General features: G+C 51.4%; 1 protein-coding gene across 3 annotated transcripts in view; it reads right to left on the bottom strand.

Moving 5' to 3' along the window:
- The window catches only part of PPARD (peroxisome proliferator activated receptor delta), an 88,504-nt gene extending 77,776 nt beyond the window's left edge, over nucleotides 1-10,728 (bottom strand). For 2 of the 3 annotated variants that reach the window (XM_062186002.1, XM_062186000.1), the window contains exons 1-2: nucleotides 10,602-10,728; nucleotides 6,893-6,976 (exon numbers count right to left, since the gene is read on the bottom strand). The gene's annotated coding sequence lies outside the window, so the exon portion shown is untranslated. The remainder of the gene's footprint in view (nucleotides 1-6,892; nucleotides 6,977-10,601) is intronic. The other variant, XM_062186001.1, reaches the window with a different exon arrangement.
- Nucleotides 10,729-19,089: the final 8,361 nt, after the last annotated feature.

The following is a 19,089-nucleotide window of genomic DNA, read 5'->3' as shown; positions in this document are numbered from 1 at the left end:
AATCTGGTGTGCCTGCGCCGCAGCTCAATAGGCTAATCCTCCGCCTGCAGCGCCGGCACACCAGGTTCTAGTCCCGGTCGGGGCGCCGGATTCTGTCCTGGTTGCCCCTCTTCCAAGCCAGCTCTCTGCTGTGGCCCGGGAGTGCAGTGGAGGATGGCCCAAGTGCTTGGGCCCTGCACCCCATGGGAGACCAGGAGAAGCACCTGGCTCCTGCCTTTGGATCAGTGCGGTGCGCCGGCCGCAGCACACTGGCCGCAGCGGTCATTGGAGGGTGAACCAACGGCAAAGGAAGACCTTTCTGTCTCTCTCTCTCACTGTCCACTCTGCCTGTCAAAATAAATAAATAAATAAATAAATAAACAAATAAATCTGGTGGCAGATAAGCCCTGTGTAGGTTGTGGTTACATTGTAACAAATCATCCCAAATTTAGTTGCTTAAAGCAAAACATGTTTTCCCTCTTAACAGCTCTAGAGATGAGAGATTTGAAATCAGCTTTAAGTTGCTACAGTCAGCACACAGGCAGGGCCACACTTCCTCTAGGGGCTCTAGGAGCTTCTAGAAGGGCACCCCTTGCATTTCTTGGCCTCTGCCCTGTTTTCAAAGCCAGTAGGGCAGCCATGCTGCCTCCTTCTGTGCCAAGTCTCACTCTGTCCTCCCCCCAGGAAGGACACTTGTGTAACTACATTTAGGGTCCACCCAGATAAGCCAGGATAACCCCCCGTAAGACTCTTAACTTAATCATATGTTCAGAGCTCACTTTGTCACATAACGTAACATTCTCAGGTTCCAGAGGCTCTGGTGACTGTTTGGGTCACCACCAAAGAAGCAAACTCCGAGTTTGGAAGAGACACCATTCAGATCCCGGCCTTATGTGAAGTCAGTGTCACATCCAGAGTCTCAGTAGCATGCCCAGGCCTGGGTCTTTCGCTGAAACTGCTTGCCATTTAAACAGGTAGTAAAGAACTCATTTACGGAACTAGACACTCTGGGCCTTGAAGGGCTTCCTTGGAAAGAAGGGTAGCTTTCTCTTTTCCAGCATGAACCCTGGAAATGCTGAAGAGGAACATTCCAGATGTGTGCTGAGGCTAAGGGGCGCACAGCTGGAGCTCTGCACGGTCCTGAATTCTACAAGTGAGGGAGCCATAAAGAAATGATCTGGGCCTGGTGAACAAGCTCTGGATCAGGAAAGCAGATAAACTTTCTCTCGCCAGCACTGCCTGGGGGAGAGGGATCCAGAACCCATAAGACTCGGAGAGGTAGGCTGCTGTGGTCACGGCACCATAATCACCCAGTAATGCTGGACTCCAGGCACCAGATCAGCCATCTACAGTGGGGAAAGGACAGAAGTGGGGTCTGGGGCCTTGGGGGCCTCCGGCAATGTGTGCAAACATTCCTGGGTCTCACCGTTACTGGCATCACGTAGGCAGAAGCCAGGATGTTGCTAAATATCTCATAAAACACAAGAAACCCACACACGGACAGCAGCCTTGTCCAGGACACCTGTGGTACTGGGCCAGGAGACTGTACTAGAGGAAATGCAACGTGCGGCAGTTATGGTTTAGACAATTAAGGGAAACTGAGGGCAAGCCCACTTTACTGGCTTGTTTGGAAAAGGGGATGGTATGCAGAGCTCTGAGTTCTGCGGGTCTGTGAGGTGGCCTGTTCAACGAACGCTGCCAGTTGGGAGAGCAAGTGGCCTTGTACTTCTGGTGGGACAGTAGCCAAGTAACTGAGGTCACAACTCTTCGATGAGGAAGTGCCAAAAGCAGTGATAAGGATCAAAGGGTTACAGCAGATCACAAATGAAAGCAGTGGGAATCCATCTCTGGACACCTATTAGAACCATGCTACAGAAAGCGGTGGAAGCCCGAGGTGGTTCACCTGGAATACCTGGGAGCCCTCCCTTCACCGTCTGTTCTTTTGAGATAACTCTTTCAAACCTGTGTCCCTCTGAACTGGGGAGGACTCAGCAACGGTCTCGGGAGCACTGCTGAGGTGACTCCAAGGCTGGGTACGAGCTAGGCAGTGAAGACCGGGCTGGTAAGGAGAAGCAGGTCACTGCCCGGAGTGCCAGCAGCTGCTGAACAGAGGCCGCCAGCTCCCTGAGCTCACCAGCTCCACACAGAGCGGACAAGACAGCACTCACTGAGGTTCATTACAGAGAAGAAATGAAGGCTCCGGACATGAAGTCACAAACCCACATCTCAGCAGCCAGTGAACACGAGAGCTGAGAGTCACACCCAGGTCTTCCCTCCGCCGATCCCTCTCAGGTCTCTCCACAGACAGCAAAGAGCTACAGAGAGAAGGCAGGGGCAGGAGGGGCTGAAACCCAGAAGCCAGGGCCCCCACGAAGTGCAGAAGGAGCTGTGCACAGACCCTTCTCTCAGCTTCTCCAAGCCCGTCCCCCTTCAAATTCTCTCTGCTGTTTGCCAGCCTTGCCTCCCTGCTTGTTCCCCTGGGGCCCGAGCCCCACCAACCTTAACACGTCCTCCTCCGTGTGGAACACGCTCAGTACCGTTACATAAACTTTATCTTTCCTGCTCTTCATTTCTGAACAAGTTATACTTAATTTTTTATGTGCCTTGACAATAAAACCTAAATTTAGGGGCCAGTGTTGTGGCATACCAGGTTAAGACACCACTTGCAATGCCAGCATCCCATATGGGCACCGGTTCATGTCCCAGCTGCTCCACTTCCAACTCCGCTCCCTGCGCATGCATCTGGGAAAGCAGCAGAGGATGGCCCAAGTACAAGGCTCCTGGCTTAAGCCTGGCTCAGCCCCAGCCGCAAAACCTCTTTCTCCCTCTTACTGTAACTCTACCTTTCAAATAAATAAATCTTTATAAATAAATAAATAAAAACCTAAATTTAGCTGACTTCTACCTTTTGCAAATCCTTTAATTAATCTCTCCTGTGTATCAACAGCACTAAATGGGGTTGGGGTTAGAGGGTATTCAGTCTGTGTAACTGACAGATCAAAATCAATGCATGTAACTGCAGCGAGAAGAACTTGGATTTAACGTGAGGCAGAACTTCCTTACACCAGTTTCCCACCCCTTCTCTCTGCTGCCATCAGTCACCACCATCAATTCTCTGCACTCAATCACCTTTTTGCAATAGTAACACCTTCTTTTCTTGTTCCAAAACCACTGATGGCTCCCCACAGAAGAGTGCACTTTCAATGTCCTCTATCAACCTATCAGGAATTTCCCAACAGTGGTTTTCCAGGGAGACCGTGAGAAGACGCACTTTCCTCCTAGAAGTAGCCATCTACGGGCAAGTTACCTAGCATAAGAGATGCTCCAGACAAGCCTCCTTCCCTCCCCATGAATTCATTCCTCTTGATATTCGCTCCTTTGTACAGTCCTCCTCTTGCTCTAACTGGTCCTGTGACCAAGAGAAGAGTATGAGGTGACTTCCAAGGCTGGGTCATGAGTGACCTTGCCATCTCTGCCTGGATTTCTCATACACTCATTGGTAGGATGCTTCTGCTCAGACCCTAGCTGTCCTACTGTAAGAAGCGCAAGACACATGGGCAGGCCACATGTAATAACTTAGTCAAGAGCCAGACACATGAGTGAGCCCATGTGGATGTCCAGCCCAGCTGCCCTAGCTCCCACTTGACCACAGCAACATGAAAGAACCAAGAGAGAACCATCTAGCTGAGCACAGTCAATCCACAAAACCATGAAAGATAACACACAGTAACAATTTCACTTAACAATGTTCTATGGGGGGTGCTGGTGCTATGGCATAGTGGGTAAAGCCGCCGCCTGCAGTGCTAGCATCCCATATGCGATGCCGACATGCCATAAGGGTGTTGGTTTGAGTCCCGGCTGCTCCACTTCTGATCCAGCTCTCTGCTATGGCCTGGGAAAACAGTGGAGGATGGCTCAAGTCCTTGGGTCCCTGCAACCATATGAGAGATGCTGATGGAGTTCCTGATTCCTGTCTTTGGCCTGGCCCAGCTCTGGCCATTGTGGTCATTTTGGGAATGAACCAGTGGATAGAGGACTGTTCTCTCTTTGCCTCATCTTCTCTCTCTGTAACTCTGCCCTTCAAATAGGTAAATAAAGAAATGTTTTTTAAAGATTTTTTTTAAAAGATTTTTCTTTTTCATTGGTTCACAATGGCTGGAACTGGGCCTATAGAAAGCCAGGAGCCAGGAGCTTCTTCTGGGTCTCCCAGTGGGTACAGGTGCCAAAGCACTTAGGACATCCCCTACTGCTTTCCCAGACACATTATCAGGAAGCTGGACTGGAAGTAGAGCAGCCGGGTCTTAAACCAGTGCCCATATGGGATGCCAGCATTGTGGGGGGTGGCTTAACCCACTAACCCATGACACTAGCCACAGTAAATAAATCTTTAAAAAAAAAAAGACATAATGATCTGCAATGGCTGTTAAACTACTTCCCCCTTTCTCAGCCACATACCTGTGTGAGTCAAGATTCTTTTCACATCCTTCAAACAACATAACACAAGAGACTAAATACAGAAGGAGACATAACAATTCAGCTGTTTTTTATGATCCAGATATAAAGAGATAAATAAAAACCTAAAAATGTGTCATTCCTCCAATAGTTTTTTTGTTTTTAAAGTTATTTTTCATTATAAATGTCATTTACAATAACATGTGACAGGTTTATTAAATTCATATTTTTTTTTTAAATTGGTAAACACAACCTCTTAGGATCCTCAATGACACTTAACAATGTAAAGCAGACTTGAGATCAAAAAGTTTGAAAATCATTTAAACTTTCACAATATTCTACATAGAATTTTTATAATATTCTCAAGTTGACTTCAAAATAAATCATCTTTCCTTTTCATTTGCTTCAGGGATGAAGCCAGCCCTCAGTGACAACTTGCTCTAAACATATATCCTATATGGCATCATAAAAGCTCTCTAACATTTAAAGAATATTTTATGTATACATCTTCCCCCCAACTAGATTCCTCATCCTTAGAGGGACAAAGCAGCCAAGGACTGTGTCTGTAACACCTGAAACAGCACCCAACCTGCGGAAGTGCCTTGGGGACAAAGTCTAAGTTGGCAACACCGTTTTTTAAAAAATTTATTTTACTTGAAAAGCAGAGAGACAAAGTGCTCTCATCCTCTGGTTCACTCCCCAAATCCACGCTATAGCCAGGGTTGGGCCAGGCTGAAGCCAGCAGCTTCAATCCAGGCCTCTCACACAGGTGGCAGGGGCCCAACTACTTGAGTCATCACTGCCACCTCCCAGGGTCTGCATTAGTAGGAAGCTGGAGCCAGGAACCGGAGCCAAGGGTCACAGCCAGGCACTCCAATGTGGGAAGCAGTGTTATTAACAGCTAGGCCAGATGCCTGTCCTAATCACAGCTTTTAGAGATTAATACTGAAAAACATGATAAAGCCTCCACCAGAGGAAACTAAAAAAAACAAAACCAGCTGGACCTGAGCACGCACAGCCCCGGGATAAACTGGACAACTGACCCCCGGACGTGCGCAACTGCTGCCACTGTGGCTGACTTCTGCGGAAGCAAATGACAAAGCAAATCAGTTCAGCTCAGTAGCTCTGCCCTGCACAGGGGTGGGAGGGGACTTCCACCTCATCCCTTCTTGGGGAACCTCAGAAGCCTCCTGAAGCCCCCTTCCTTCCTTCCTTGGTATAGGTTTAAGAACAGGAGGGGGTCTCTGCCGGTAACCTTCCCACAAGACCCTCAAACAGCCTGACCCCCACCGACTCACAAACTAACAGACTCGGGGGCTCACCACCCTGTTTGGCAACAGGAAAACCTGCAGGGTGTTAAAGGCAGAGGAAGGGAAGTGAAGCTCACAAAAGCTACTGGAACCACTGAACCTCAGAGATGAAAACAAACCAGACAGAAGGCCCACGTCTCCCTTGGCCCCCAGCAGGGACTCACCATAAACCAGCCTCCCAAACAGATGGAACAATGAGCAGTGAATACCCTGGAGCTCCCTTCAGAGATATTATAAACCCTGCCATGCATCCTGAGGACAGAGACACAGCAACGGGAAACAGGGCGTTGTCCACAGCCCGCTGAGGACCTACCACCCCAGCAGAGATGGAAGAAACACTCTGTACTACGCCCAGCTCTCATCTATGCTAGCACACCATGGACCCAGGAGGCAGGGATGGTTTCCTTTAAGAAAAAATTATTTACAGAGCTAGAGAGGGAGATCTATCTGTTGGTTCATTCCCCAAATGGCATGCAATGGCCAGGGCTGGGCCTAAGCCAGGAGCCCAAAACTCCACCTAGCCCTTGGGCCATCTTCTACTGCTTTCTCAGGCACATTAGCAGGGAGCTAGATGGGAAGTAGAACAGCCAGGACTCAAACGGGCGCTCACATGAGATGCTGGCATTGCAGGTGGTGGCTTCACCTGCCGTAACACTGTGCCTGCTCCATGGGACTGCTTTTCACTCTCATCATTTCCCGAGTGCCTGGCACTTTGTTGGTGCCCCAAAATATTTGTACCACAAATGAAAGAGAACTATGTGACATTATCTCTGTGGCCCAGCGTCCTATTAGGCATTCCTATGGGCAGGGAAGAACATTTGTTCACTTATTTGCTCAACATTTATTCATTGTCTCCTCTGCGCCCGGCACCGTCTTGGACACAACAGGAAACAAAGTAAGTCCCTGCCCTTGCAGAGTTTGATTTTGTGAGTGCAAAACTGAAAATCTTCATGCTCCTAAAAAAATGTTGTATAAGCCATAGACATTCAAGAACTATTAAATTAGTAAGTGCCCGTAATGTGTGATAGGTACCATTTGCTGTGACAGGCACCTGGGGTCTGGGACATGGCCCTAGCGAAATAATTTCATTGTCAGGTGTGGACCCAGTGCCTGAGCTGTCAGAGGCCCCCGAGGCAAAGAAACAGGATTACCTCTTTGGCGCATCTGTCTTCATCTGTTGGTGAGCAGAAGCCACTGTGTGAATACTACACGCATGCCCAAAACACCATGCAACGCTGCAGAAGAGAAAGAAACCCGGCCTCTTTAGCTGAGTACCACCAGGGTCCCACAAGCAGCTCTCATCCGTTATAATTAAACACCAGGACTCCAAGAGTGCTTGCTTCCAAGGCAACCTGGCTCCTCGGCTGTCCCTCACATACTCATCTTGAAATGTTGTCACTCTGAGCCTGAATCAGCAAGTACTCCCCAATCTTGGAAGTAGCCTGCTCTCTTCCAGGCAAGTAGACACTGGTCTTCCTGATGTTACCAGGGTGGAGCAGAGGGAGCTTTGCCCAACGCTCCGCCATGGGTGGCAGCTCATAAATGCAGAAGCCCTGAGTCACGCCTGGTTCCCTGAGCAAAGCCCCGTGGAGACAAGAAGGGAGTCACAGCCCTGTCGCCAGTCGGCTGAGTTACGAAGGCGAGGAACCATATGCCAGCGAAGAAGCCACACATGTCTGAAAGCTGAGGCAAGGGCCCACACTCTTCCTACCTTCCTCTGGCACCTCGCTCCCCCTGGCTCCAAAGGCAAAGGAAAAATGCTCAGGGACATCAGATCACCTCCAAGAAGCAGCCTTTGGGCAATCCAGGACAACACGGCACAGACAGGGCACTGTGCACAAGGCTTCTGACATGATACAAGCAAGGGCCTGACAGAACAAAGTCTAGAAGGAACTAGGCAGGGTGGAAGAGACTGCTCCCGGCATGGCCAGTGCTGGGCAGAGGGGCTGGCTCCTGGCATCTCTAGGCCCTACAAGGGCACCGGAGGAGAGCATGCAATCCGGCTTCCTAGCTTGCAGGGAGCATCCAGGGAGGTGGGCCTCGGTGCCATGCCACAGCAGAAGCCTGCTCCAATTCCTCCCGGGAAGAGCCACACTGTCCCAGGACATGCCAGGGTGCACAGGCCCTGAGGACAGCTTGCCCAACAGGTAGGACAGCTATGTTCTGTCCACAGCAGAGGCCTCCCAGGCCAGCCAACACTGGGTGTTCTCTCCCCATACCCTTCGAGAAGGGGGCTCAGAGAGCCTAGGTGGAGCGGGAGGGCTGAGTAGGGGCCACTCGTCCTGAGTGGGCTGAGCTTACAGAAGCAAGCAGCCAACCAGAGGGTCGGTCGGTTTATTATGCAGCTGACAGGCTGCACTGTCTGCAGAGTACTGTCAGGGCCCATCTGCCCACAGGTTAGCCACACAGAGAGCGGCTGACCCAGGCCTGCAGACACCAATCAATGGGAAACCAGGTCATGGATCACCTTGCCTACCCACTCAGGAGACGGCACAGGGGTTGAACGGCAAGAAGCCATTCGGCAGGGCTGCGGGTGCCCCAGCCGCTCCATGAGGACTTGGCCTGACCTGTTCCCAAGCCCTCTCACAGCCACCTCAGAAGACAGCAGTACTAATGGGTAAGCAAAGACAAAGGAGTAGCAAACTGCCCAGAGTCAGGTAAAGTCCTCAGGAACCAGAGACTGGATTAAATTGCTGCCAAACTTGACCTCAAATTAAAAAAAAAAAAAAAAAAAAAAAAAAAAACCTCATTAAAACTCTGAAGGGAGGTATTCCATAGGAGCAAGGGCCGCTTTCTGGACCATTCTGCCCAAATCTCCCCGATGAAGGGCTGTGGAGAGGGGCCGGCCCAACAACAGGCCAAGCTTTCACTGCAGAGGGTCAGTGCACAAGAGGATTACAAAGCCTGACTCTGGTTGAGCTGGTTCAGTTGGCTCTCTACCACAGCTCCTGAAGGTTGCCAATTCTGTGTCCAATTCTGGCTCAAAGACAGAGAGCACAATCCTCAAAAGAGGAGACCTAGAAACCCAGAGCCAGGTGGAACAACGGGCCTCCATCTCTACACGTGACGGTGGGTCACGCTTTCAGAATCCTCCAAGATCAGAGTGGGCAGGAGTACAGGATACGTTATTTCCCGATGATTTCTCCAGGGGACCAGCGCTAAATAAAGGCGCTCAAATCGAAAGCATCTGAAAAGAACGTTCCGCCTGGGAAGAATACCATGCGGGTGGTGGGCTCCTGGCCCCAGAGGAGGTGGTCTGTGTGACAAGAAGCAGACAACTCAAGTTACTGACGAGGTCTGACTTATGCAACCCCACAAGCTATCCAGGTAGACATCAACCTGAAACCCCACCCTACGCCCAGGCAAAGGGAACAACTTCGGTGTCAGTCTCCCTCTTGGGTCTACAGGAAGTTAGTTTCCCACAAAGACAAAGGAGGGAGAAGAGACTCTCAGAGACCCTGTTCAGCGACCAACAGCAGAGGCACACTCAGTACGTCAAAGATGTATGAGACAGAACCAGCAGCTGGTCCAAGCCACCAATGGTGAAAGGGACAGATGCCCGCCAGCCACGGTGCTCTCAGCCCAGCAATCTATTTCAACACCCAAGCAGGAAAAAGATGTCCTGGAGCCAGAGGGAAAAGGTTGAGGACCACAGGAATTCTCTGGGGCATAGCTTCTGGAGAGTCAGCTCTTGGGGAGGGGGCGTAGGGTGGAGGATGGGAGCGAGGGCAGAGATGGGCTGGGGTCTCGTGGTTTACATGCATTCCACATAGACAGAGTAGAAAGACCCAGAATCCCGTTTCCTGGAAGGGGAAGAGAGTTGGATGAGGCCTCCGGCTACCCCTGGCACACAACCAACCCAGCTCAGTCTCTCCCCAAGGGTTCCTGGAAGTCAACAGACCCATAAAGGGGAAGCCTGAAGCTGTGATTAGAAAAATGACCTACAAATTGGGCAGCATCCCCGCTGCAACAGCCCAGTAAATGCTCCCACACAGACTGAGCTGGAGTCTGCCTCTGACAGGCAGCCCCTAATTCACGCAGGAGCTGAACACCCTTGCTCTCCTCCATCTCCCGGCAGGTCAAGGGGAAGCCAGGTGACTTCTCCCTGAAGCGGAGGCAAGGAACCAGGAAGGGAAGGGGGGTGGGCCACAAGAACACAGTGGGTACAACTGATGGGGGGGGGTGGGGGGGGTAGGGACAAAAGCAGGGCTCCTGGAAGGAGCCGGGGGAAGTGAGCGAGGGTAGAAAGGAATTGCAGGTACGCGGCTGGAACAGCCTGGTAAACATCCTGAGAAGAGGAGACGGGGTGTCCAGAAGGCTGGGAGGGCCAGGCACCAGGACACTCCGGGGGACAGGGGTGGGAAAGTCGGCAAAGACTGAGAGAGAAGGAGAGGATGGGAGGCGAAGGCAGGGGACAAGGATAACGAGGGCGACCCCCGGGGGTACTAGGAAGAGAGGGCAATAGATCTGGGAACATCCGAAAGGGTTGAAGAAGGAGGTCACAGGCAAGCGAGGGGGACAGGAGAAGACCCCAGGCCGGAGCCGGGGCCACGAGGCCCAAGCCGGGGCAGAGTCGGGTGGAAGAGGCCGGGATTCGGGCTCAAACAGCTATGCGGGGCGGTGGTGTCCAAGGGCGGGAGTGCAAGGGCAGCGGGGCGGGCCACCAGCGGGGTCACGGACGACCGCGGGCGCGCCGGGGCCGGAGCGCTGGGAAGACGCAGCGGTGCTGTCCACGGACCCCAACCGCTCCCGGACTCCGATCCCCGCCGGGCCTTGCGCCCCAGCCCGGCTGGTCGCCTCAGCCTGGACCCGCCGCCCCCATCCACGGCCGGCCTGCCCGCTCCCCCGAGGCGGACTGACCCGTCCTGGCCGCCTCCCGCGCCAGTGCAGCCGTTCCGCAGGCTCCGCAGAATCCTCCGGCTCCTGCCAAAACTTTTCCCATTAATCCCCAGCTCCGCGGCGACCGCGGCGTCACACGCTCCGCACCCTGGCCCCGCCCCTGCCAGAGCGACGTCACCGCGCAGCTCGGCCCTCCCCGTGCACGCCCCCCTTCCGTCCGGCCGCGGCCAATCAAGGAGCCCGTAAGAGAGTCCCCTGATTGCGCCGCTCCGCCCACCGCACGCTGCCGGGGGCCCGCCGACAGCGCCCTCTGGCGTGGGATGAGGGCGCAGCAGCTGAGGAAGGAGCTTGCGAGGAATCTGGTTGTGCCAGGGCAAGTAAAACAAGTCCAGCAAGTATCATAAAGGGCTGGAAAGGGAATTAGAGGTCATCTAGTGCAAACTCCTCATCCTTCCAATGAAGAAGCAGGCCCAGAAAAGGTGCGTGCCTTGCAGTAAGAAGTAATGCGGAGGCCAGAAGCCGGTCTCCAAACACGACCCAGCGCTCCGTCCACTGCAGGAGACCATACTGCCTCTAATTTTCAAAGTAAGAGCTTGCTTCCTTTGAAAGACTTCTGAAGCTGCAGACTTAGGGCCCTGGGCTTCGCACCTATTTCCCATGTGCTTTTCTTCTTCTTTTTTTTAACATTTATTTTTTGCAAGGCAGTGTTACAGATAGAGGAGAGAGAGAGAGATTCCATCTGCTGGTTCATTCCCTAGATGACGGCAACCAAAGCCAGGAGGCAAGAGCTTCATCCAGGTCTCCTGGAGTGCAGGGGCACAAGCACCTGGGTCATCCCTCCACTGCTATCCCAGACATTAGCCAGGAGCTGGATCAGAAGTGGAGCAGCCAGGACTCGAACCGGTGCCCATATGGGATGCTGGTGCTGCAGGCTGAAGCCTTACCCTCCACCCCACAATACCTCCCTGTGCACCGCCCCCCCCCAGTACAGTTGTCCTCCTAAATGGGGGACATCCTCTCCACTGTTGTTGAAAACTCTGTTCTCACTTCTTAACCCAAATACACACCTTGTACCTTAAGATCTGCCATGAGAAGGCACCAGGCTGATGGAAGGCCATCTGGCTTTGTCACCCGGGGATGAACAAAACCCGACTCTCAGGTGACTGATCAATGGATAACGCCCTCCTCCTCATTCTTTTGGCCACTCAGCTAGCCGGATTGTGGAATCATGAGTGATTCTCTCTCTCCCTCTCTCTCTCTCCACACACACACACACACACACACAAACGCGTACGTGCATGTACCTGGTCCACCTCTTTCTTCCCCCTACTTTTTGGAAGGAATGTGGGTTACCTTTGCAGTGTAGATGCTAACCTTCCTGCCCTTTTCAGGTTGCAATAAAAATGAACCATGGTAGACAGAGCTCTCCTAAGATTTCTGCAAACTTCTTCTTTTTAAAAGATTTATTTATTTATTTATTTATTTGAAAGGCAGAGTTACACAGAGAGAAGGAGAGGCAGAGAGAGAGAGAGGTCTTCCATCTGCTGGTTCACTCCCCAATTTGCTACAATGGCCAGCTGCGCCAATCCGAAGCCAGGAGCCAGGAGCTTCTTCTAGGTCTCCCACGCAGGTGTAGGAGCCCAAGGACTCGGGCCATCTTCTACTGCTTTCCCAGGCCATAGCAGAGAGCTGGATCAGAAGTGGAGCAGCTGGGTCTCAAACTGGCACCCATATGGGCCAGGGCGTTAACCCACTGCACCACAGTGCCGCACCCCCACCCCGAAATTTTCTAACTGGCCCTCCACCCCTTTGGGCCTGGCCTTCTCCCAAATTACCAACTCTCTTCTTTTCCCTGCACGCCCCTCCCTTCTTTTCAATCTTTTTGGGAGGAAGCACAAGCTTTCTGGGTTTCCAGGCGGGATGAGACATCTTAACTATATCACTCATTGCTTGGGTTCCTGCCAACATCCGGGCCCTGAAGATCTGTCATTTTGTACCCCAGAGAGACTGATTTCCTCCGATAAAGACAGTTCCTGGGGCTGGCATTTTGGCATAATGAGTGAGGCTGCCAACAACAATGCCGGCATCCCATATATGGGTGCCAGTTTGTGTCCCAGCTGCTGCACTTTCGAACCAGCTTCCTGTTAGTGGCCCAGGAAAAGAAGCAGAAGGTGGACCAAGTGCTTGGGCTCCTGTACCCAAGTAGGAGACCCAGGAAGCTCCTGGCTCCTGGCTTCGACCTGGCCCAACCCTGGCTGTTGCGGCCATTTGGGGAGTGAAGCATAGGCTAGAACACTTTCTCTCTCTCTGTCTCTCTGTCTCTCTCTCTCTCTCTCTCTTCTCCCTCTCTCTCTCTTTCCTCTATGTAACTCTGCCTTTCAATAAAAGATAAATAAATAAATCTTTTTAAAAAATAAGGGCCGGCATTGTTGCATAGCAGGTAAAGCCGATACCTGCCATGCCAGCATCCCATATGGGTGTTAGTTCAAGTCCCAGCTGCTGAACTTCTGATCCAGTTTACTATAATGTGCCTGGGAAAAGCAACAGAAGATGGCCAAGTGCTTGGACTGGAAGTAAAGTAGCTGGGACTCAAACTGGCACTCCGGTAGGGGATGTGGTGTCCCAAGTGGGAGCTTAACCTGCAGTGCCACAGTGCATGGCTCCACATAATATTCTTGAAGACCCCTTCATATGCATGTACTTCAAATTTTTTTGCACCAGAACAAACTTATCCTCTTTATATTTTTATTATTGATTTTTAAAAAGATTTCTTTACTTATTTTAATGGCAGAGTTACAAAGAGAGAAGAAGAGAGAGAGAGAAAGAGAGAGATCTTCCATCTGCTGGTTTACTCTAGATGGCTGCATCAGCCAAGGCTGGGCCAGGCTGAAAACAGGAGCCAGGAGCTTCCTCTGGGTCTCCCACATGGGTGCAGAGGCCCAAGCACTTGAGCCATCCTCTGCTGCTTTTCCTGGGAGCTGGATCAGAAGTGGAGCAGCAGGGCTGGCGCCGTGGCTCACTTGGCTAATCCTCCGCCTGCAGTGCTGGCACCTTGGGTTCTAGTCCTGGTTGGGGCGCTGGGTACTAGTCCTGGTTGCTCCTCTTCCAGTCCAGCTCTCTGCTTGGCCCAGGAAGGCAGTGGAGGATGGCCCAAGTGCTTGAGTCTCTGCACCTGCATGGGAGACCGGGAGGAAGCACCTGGCTCCTGGCTTTGGATCGGCGCAGCCATTTTGGGGGGTGAACCAACCAAAGGAAGACCTTTCTGTCTGTTTCTCTCTCACTGTCTATAACTCTCTCTCTGTCTCTCTCTCACTGTCTAACTCTGCCTGTCAAAAAAAAAAAAAAGAGTATGATGGTATGAATAGAGTAAAATTACACTGCCTGGAAAACTAAAAGTTAGCAAGGGAAAAACTGGAAGGAAACACAATAAAATGTTACCAGGAATTTTCTTAAATTGTGGGTCTGTGAATTATTGTCTTTCTATGTTTTTTTTTTTCCCCACAATGGAAACATGGTGTGTTTTTTAGGCCCACAGAAAGAAAGTTTCCTTCAAATTGAGCAAAAAAATTATATCCCCTGTTGCTGCTACCCAGTAACCTTAGTTCTACACCTCGGAGGTAAACTGAGTCACGTTGCTTTCCACACAAGAGCCCACTCCCTTTTAAAAAGATTTATTTATTTATTTGAAAGTAGGAGTTACACACAGAGAGAAGGAGAGGCAGAGAGAGAGAGAGAGAGAGAGGTCTTCTATCCACTGGTTCAATCCCCAAAGGGCCGCAACAGCCAGAGCTGAGTTGATCCGAATCCAGGAGCCTCTTCTGAGTCTCCCAAGCAGATGCAGGGGCCCAAGCACTTGGGCCATCTCCTACTGCTTTCCCAGGCCATAGCAGAGAGCTGGATTGGAAGTGGAGCAGCCGGGACTTGAACCAGCAGTGCCCATATGGGATGTCAGTGCTGCAAGGGGCGGCTTTACCCACTACGCCACAGTGCCAGCGCCAAGAGCCCTTGTTGTTTGGTCCCGTCCCCTTGTACTGCCTGCATCTACCGGTAGCATCCCTACTTGCTCAGCGAGGTGACTGTGGCTGTCTTCACCACTGACTCCGAAAGCAGCCACCCTTCTGGATTCCCTTGTGTTTCGCCGCCCAGCTTCTGAACCCCTTTCCTGTGTTTGGAGAATATCCCTCTGTAGACTCCTCTGCAGCTGAACACATCAGGCGTTTGCTTCCAGCCTCTCCCGTGGCGAGGGCACAACGTCGGGACTGAGGCTCCGCGGAGCAGATGAGTTGGAAGCTGGGGAGCGTGCACTGGGGGGAACAGCTCTGCCTCATTCCCAGGGCCAGCCAAGCAGCAGGTGTAAGAGCAGACCCCTCCCACCCCCACCCACTCGGTGGCCCTGCAAACTGCAGCATCCACACCCAGACGCGGCTATTTCAGCCGCTGGCCAGTAGGTGGGGGCCTCCTTAGTCTCCTAAAATCAGCCACTTGGTGTGGCCCCTTCGTCCCTCTCTCACTGGGGACCAGAGAGGCCCCTTTGGGCAGGGACTTCCTGGGCCTACACAGACTCCTGCCAATGGTTTGTGACACAACTTTCAGCCCCACTTCCCCACCCCTGCTCACATACAAGCCGCAGAGTAAGAGAAAGAGACTGATGGGCCTGGGACCTCAAAGGCTGTGCTTCCAATGAGTTTACAGTATCGCTGAGGGCTTTGGAGGCAGGACACAACTTTCCTTTGTCCAGTTTGTTGGAGAGGGCAGAGGAGTTGTTTTCTAACAACTGGAAAGAAAATATTAGAAAATACCTTCTTCAGAGCTAGCGTTGTGGCACAGCGGGTTAAGCCACCACCTGCAACTCTGGCATTCCATGTGAGTGCTGGTTCGAATCCTGGTTGCTCCACTTCTTTTTTTTTTTTTTTTTTTTTGACAGGCAGAGTGGTCAGTGAGAGAGAGACAGAGAGAAAGGTCTTCCTTTTTGCTGTTGGTTCACCCTCCAATGGCCGCTGCGGTAGGCGTGCTGCGGCCAGCGCACCGCGCTGATCCGATGGCAGGAGCCAGGTGCTTCTCCTGGTCTCCCATGCGGGTGCAGGGCCCAAGCACTTGGGCCATCCTCCACTGCACTCCCTGGCCACAGCAGAGAGCTGGCCTGGAAGAGGGGCAACCGGGACAGGATCGGTGCCCTGACCGGGACTAGAACCTGGTGTGCCGGCGCCGCAAGGCAGAGGATTAGCCTAGTGAGCCGTGGCGCCGGCTGGTTGCTCCACTTCTGATCCAGCTCCCTGCTAATGCACCTGGGAAAGCAGCGGAGGATGGCCCAAGTACTTGGGCTCCTGCCACTCATTTGGGAGATCCACATGGAGTTCCAGTGAAGTTCCAGGCTCCTGACTTCAGCTTAGTGCAGCCCTGGCCATTGCAGCTACTTAAAGAATAAACTAACAGATAGAAGTGTCTCTCTCTCTCTCTCTCTCTCTCTCTCTCTCTCTCTCTCTCTCTCTCTCCTTTCCTCCCTCTTTCTGCCTGTCTCTCTGGCTGTCTCAGTAACTCTGCCTTTAATACAGTAAAATAAATAAATCCTTTAAAAAACAAAAAGAAAGAAAGAAAAGAGAATATCTTGGGGCTGATGCTATGGTGTAGCAGATAAAGCCGCCGCCTGCAGTGCTGACATCCATATGGGCACCGTTTCAAGTCCCAGCTGCTCCACTTCTGATCCAGCTCTCTGCTATGGCCTGGGAAAGCATAGGAAGATGGCCCAAGCCCCTTGGGCTCCTGCACCCAGGTGCAGGAAGAAGCTCCTGGCTCCTGGCTTCAGATCGGCGCAGCTCCAGTCGCTGTGGCCATTTGGAGAGTGAGTCAGTGGATGGAAGACCTCTCTCTCTCTCTCTCTCTCTCTCTGCCTCTGCCTCTGCCTCTGCCTCTCTGTAACTCTGACTTTCAAATAAATAAACAAATCCTTTAAGAGAGAGAGAAAGAGAATTTCTTGTAACCCTTAATAATATCTGCAAAACTGACTATGTCCCACCGTGGAAGATTCAAAGGCCTGGAATGGACCCCAGGAAACTGAGGAACAGGGGTTGGCTTGCCATTTTGGGTCTAAACTTCGCTAGGTCCCGCTGGACCTTTCTGTACATGGGTTCCCATAGTAGTGGTCTGCAAAAAAAAGTCCCCCCATTCCTAAAGAATATATAAGAGCTATGCAACCCCTTGCATACTTCAAAGTGCCATCTATTATTTTCACCATGAGTTTAAATGTAATGGTTGTAGGGAATTGATATAATTTCAGAGCGTTTTATAAATACTGACATTTAAAACTAAACCTATGTGTCCCTAATGTAGTGATTTGACACTTAGCACCATCCTTTTTGTGTTTGTTTTAAATGTTTATTTTCATCTACATGAAAGGCAGAGAGAGAGAGAGAGAGAAAGAGAGAGAGAGAGATCTTCCATTTGCTGGTTCACTCCCCAAATGGCCGCAATAGCCAGGGTTGGGCCAGGACAAAACCAGGAGCCAGGAACTACAACTGGATCTCCCACGTGGGCAATAGGGTCCCAAGTACTTGAATCATTGGCTGCTACATCCCGGGATGCATTAACAGGATGCTAGATCAAAAGAAGAGAGTAGCCAGGACCCAACAGGCCCTCTGATGTGGGATGCAGGTGTCCCAAGTGGCAGGTTGACACACTGGCCACAATCCTGCACCAGCATCATCCATTTTAAAGATACCCGAATAGGGGAGCAGAAGTTTAGCCTCAAAGTTAACATGGCCACCTCACATAACGGGATACCTGGCTTTGATTCTTGGCTGCAGAGCCTGACTCCAACTTCATGCTAATGGAGGCCCTAGAAGGCAGCAGTGATGGCTCGAGTAATTGGGACCTGGATTGCATTGTATTCAGCACCAGCTCAGCCCCAGGCGTTGTGAGCATTTGGGGGAGTGAACCTGAAGACAGGAGCTCTCTGTCTCTCTAATAAATTTCTTTTTAGAGAAGGTTTAGAAAAAAATAAAAGCTCATGAATAAACTTCTTTAGCCATCAGAGATTTTATATTGTCTGTTTCCTTCCTCGTACTCATATCTCCATTCCACTTTCCTCTCAATCTAATCTTTTTGTCACATATTTGTATGCTTGAAAGTTCTTGATCACCATACCATACATCTTTGCAGACTAAGTATGCATGTAAGTTGAAATTTCAAACCTTTCGGGCCGGCACCGCGGCTCACTAGGCTAATCCTCCGCCTTGCGGCGCCGGCACACCAGGTTCTAGTCCCGGTCAGGGCACCGATCCTGTCCCGGTTGCCCCTCTTCCAGGCCAGCTCTCTGCTGTGGCCAGGGAGTGCAGTGGAGGATGGCCCAAGTGCTTGGGCCCTGCACCCGCATGGGAGACCAGGAGAAGCACCTGGCTCCTGCCATCGGATCAGCGCAGTGTGCCGGCCGCAGCGCGCCTACCGCAGTGGCCATTGGAGGGTGAACCAATGGCAAAAAGGAAGACCTTTCTCTCTGTCTCTCTCTCACTGTCCACTCTGCCTGTCAAAAAAAAGAAATTTCAAACCTTTCTAAATTTCATGTAACTATAAAGATCTAAACTGGAAACTTTCCTCTGACTTGAATGGTCATTAAAAATATTACTAATTTGGGGACCCAGGCACCATGACACAATGAGTTAAGCTGCCACTTGTGACAACAGCATCCCATATCAGAGTGCTGGTTTTTTTAAATGGATTTTTGTATTTTTTTTTTTTTTGACAGGCAGAGTGGACAGTGAGAGGCAGACAGACAGAGAGAAAGGTCTTCCTTTGCCATTGGTTCACCCTCCAATGGCCGCTGCGGCCGGCGCATCACGCTGAACGGAAGCCAGAAGCCAGGTACTTCTCCTGGTCTCCCATGGGGTGCAGGGCCCAAGGACTTGGGCCATCCTCCACTGCCTTCCCGGGCCACAGCAGAGAGCTTGCCTGGAAGAGGAGCAACTGGGACAGAATCCGGTGCCCCGACCAGGACTAGAACCTGGGGTGCCGGTGCCACAGGTGGAGGATTAGCCTATTCAGCAAAGGCGCTGGAGTTGTCATGAGAATTAAATGCACAGGGAAATTGTAGGGCATAGGGTGAACAGATGTTCAAAAAAGTATTTGTGGCTGATACTAATACTAGTGCTTGCTCGTGTGCCATGCATTTAATCTTCATGAAACCAATAGAGTAGGTCCTATGATTATCTCCATCCACTAATGCGGAAAGTGAAGTACAGTGATGGGAAGAAACTTGAACAAATTCAGTCATTTAGAGGGCAGCAGAGCTGGGCTCAGAATCTAAACAGTCTAGCTCAGAGTCTTCATTCTTAAAAATTCTTTATTTATTTGAAAGGCAGAGTCATAGAAATAGAAGGAGAGGCAGAGAGATTTTCATCTGCTGGTTCACTCCTCAAATGCTCACAAATAGCCCAGGCTAGGCCAGGTTGGGACCAGGAACTCCATCTGCATCTCCCACATGGGTGGAGGAACCCAAACACTTGAGCCGTTATCTGCT

Source organism: Lepus europaeus, chromosome 3, assembly GCF_033115175.1.
Source record: "Lepus europaeus isolate LE1 chromosome 3, mLepTim1.pri, whole genome shotgun sequence".
Lineage (NCBI taxonomy): Eukaryota > Metazoa > Chordata > Mammalia > Lagomorpha > Leporidae > Lepus > Lepus europaeus.
This window is presented reverse-complemented; position numbering and strand designations above follow the sequence as displayed.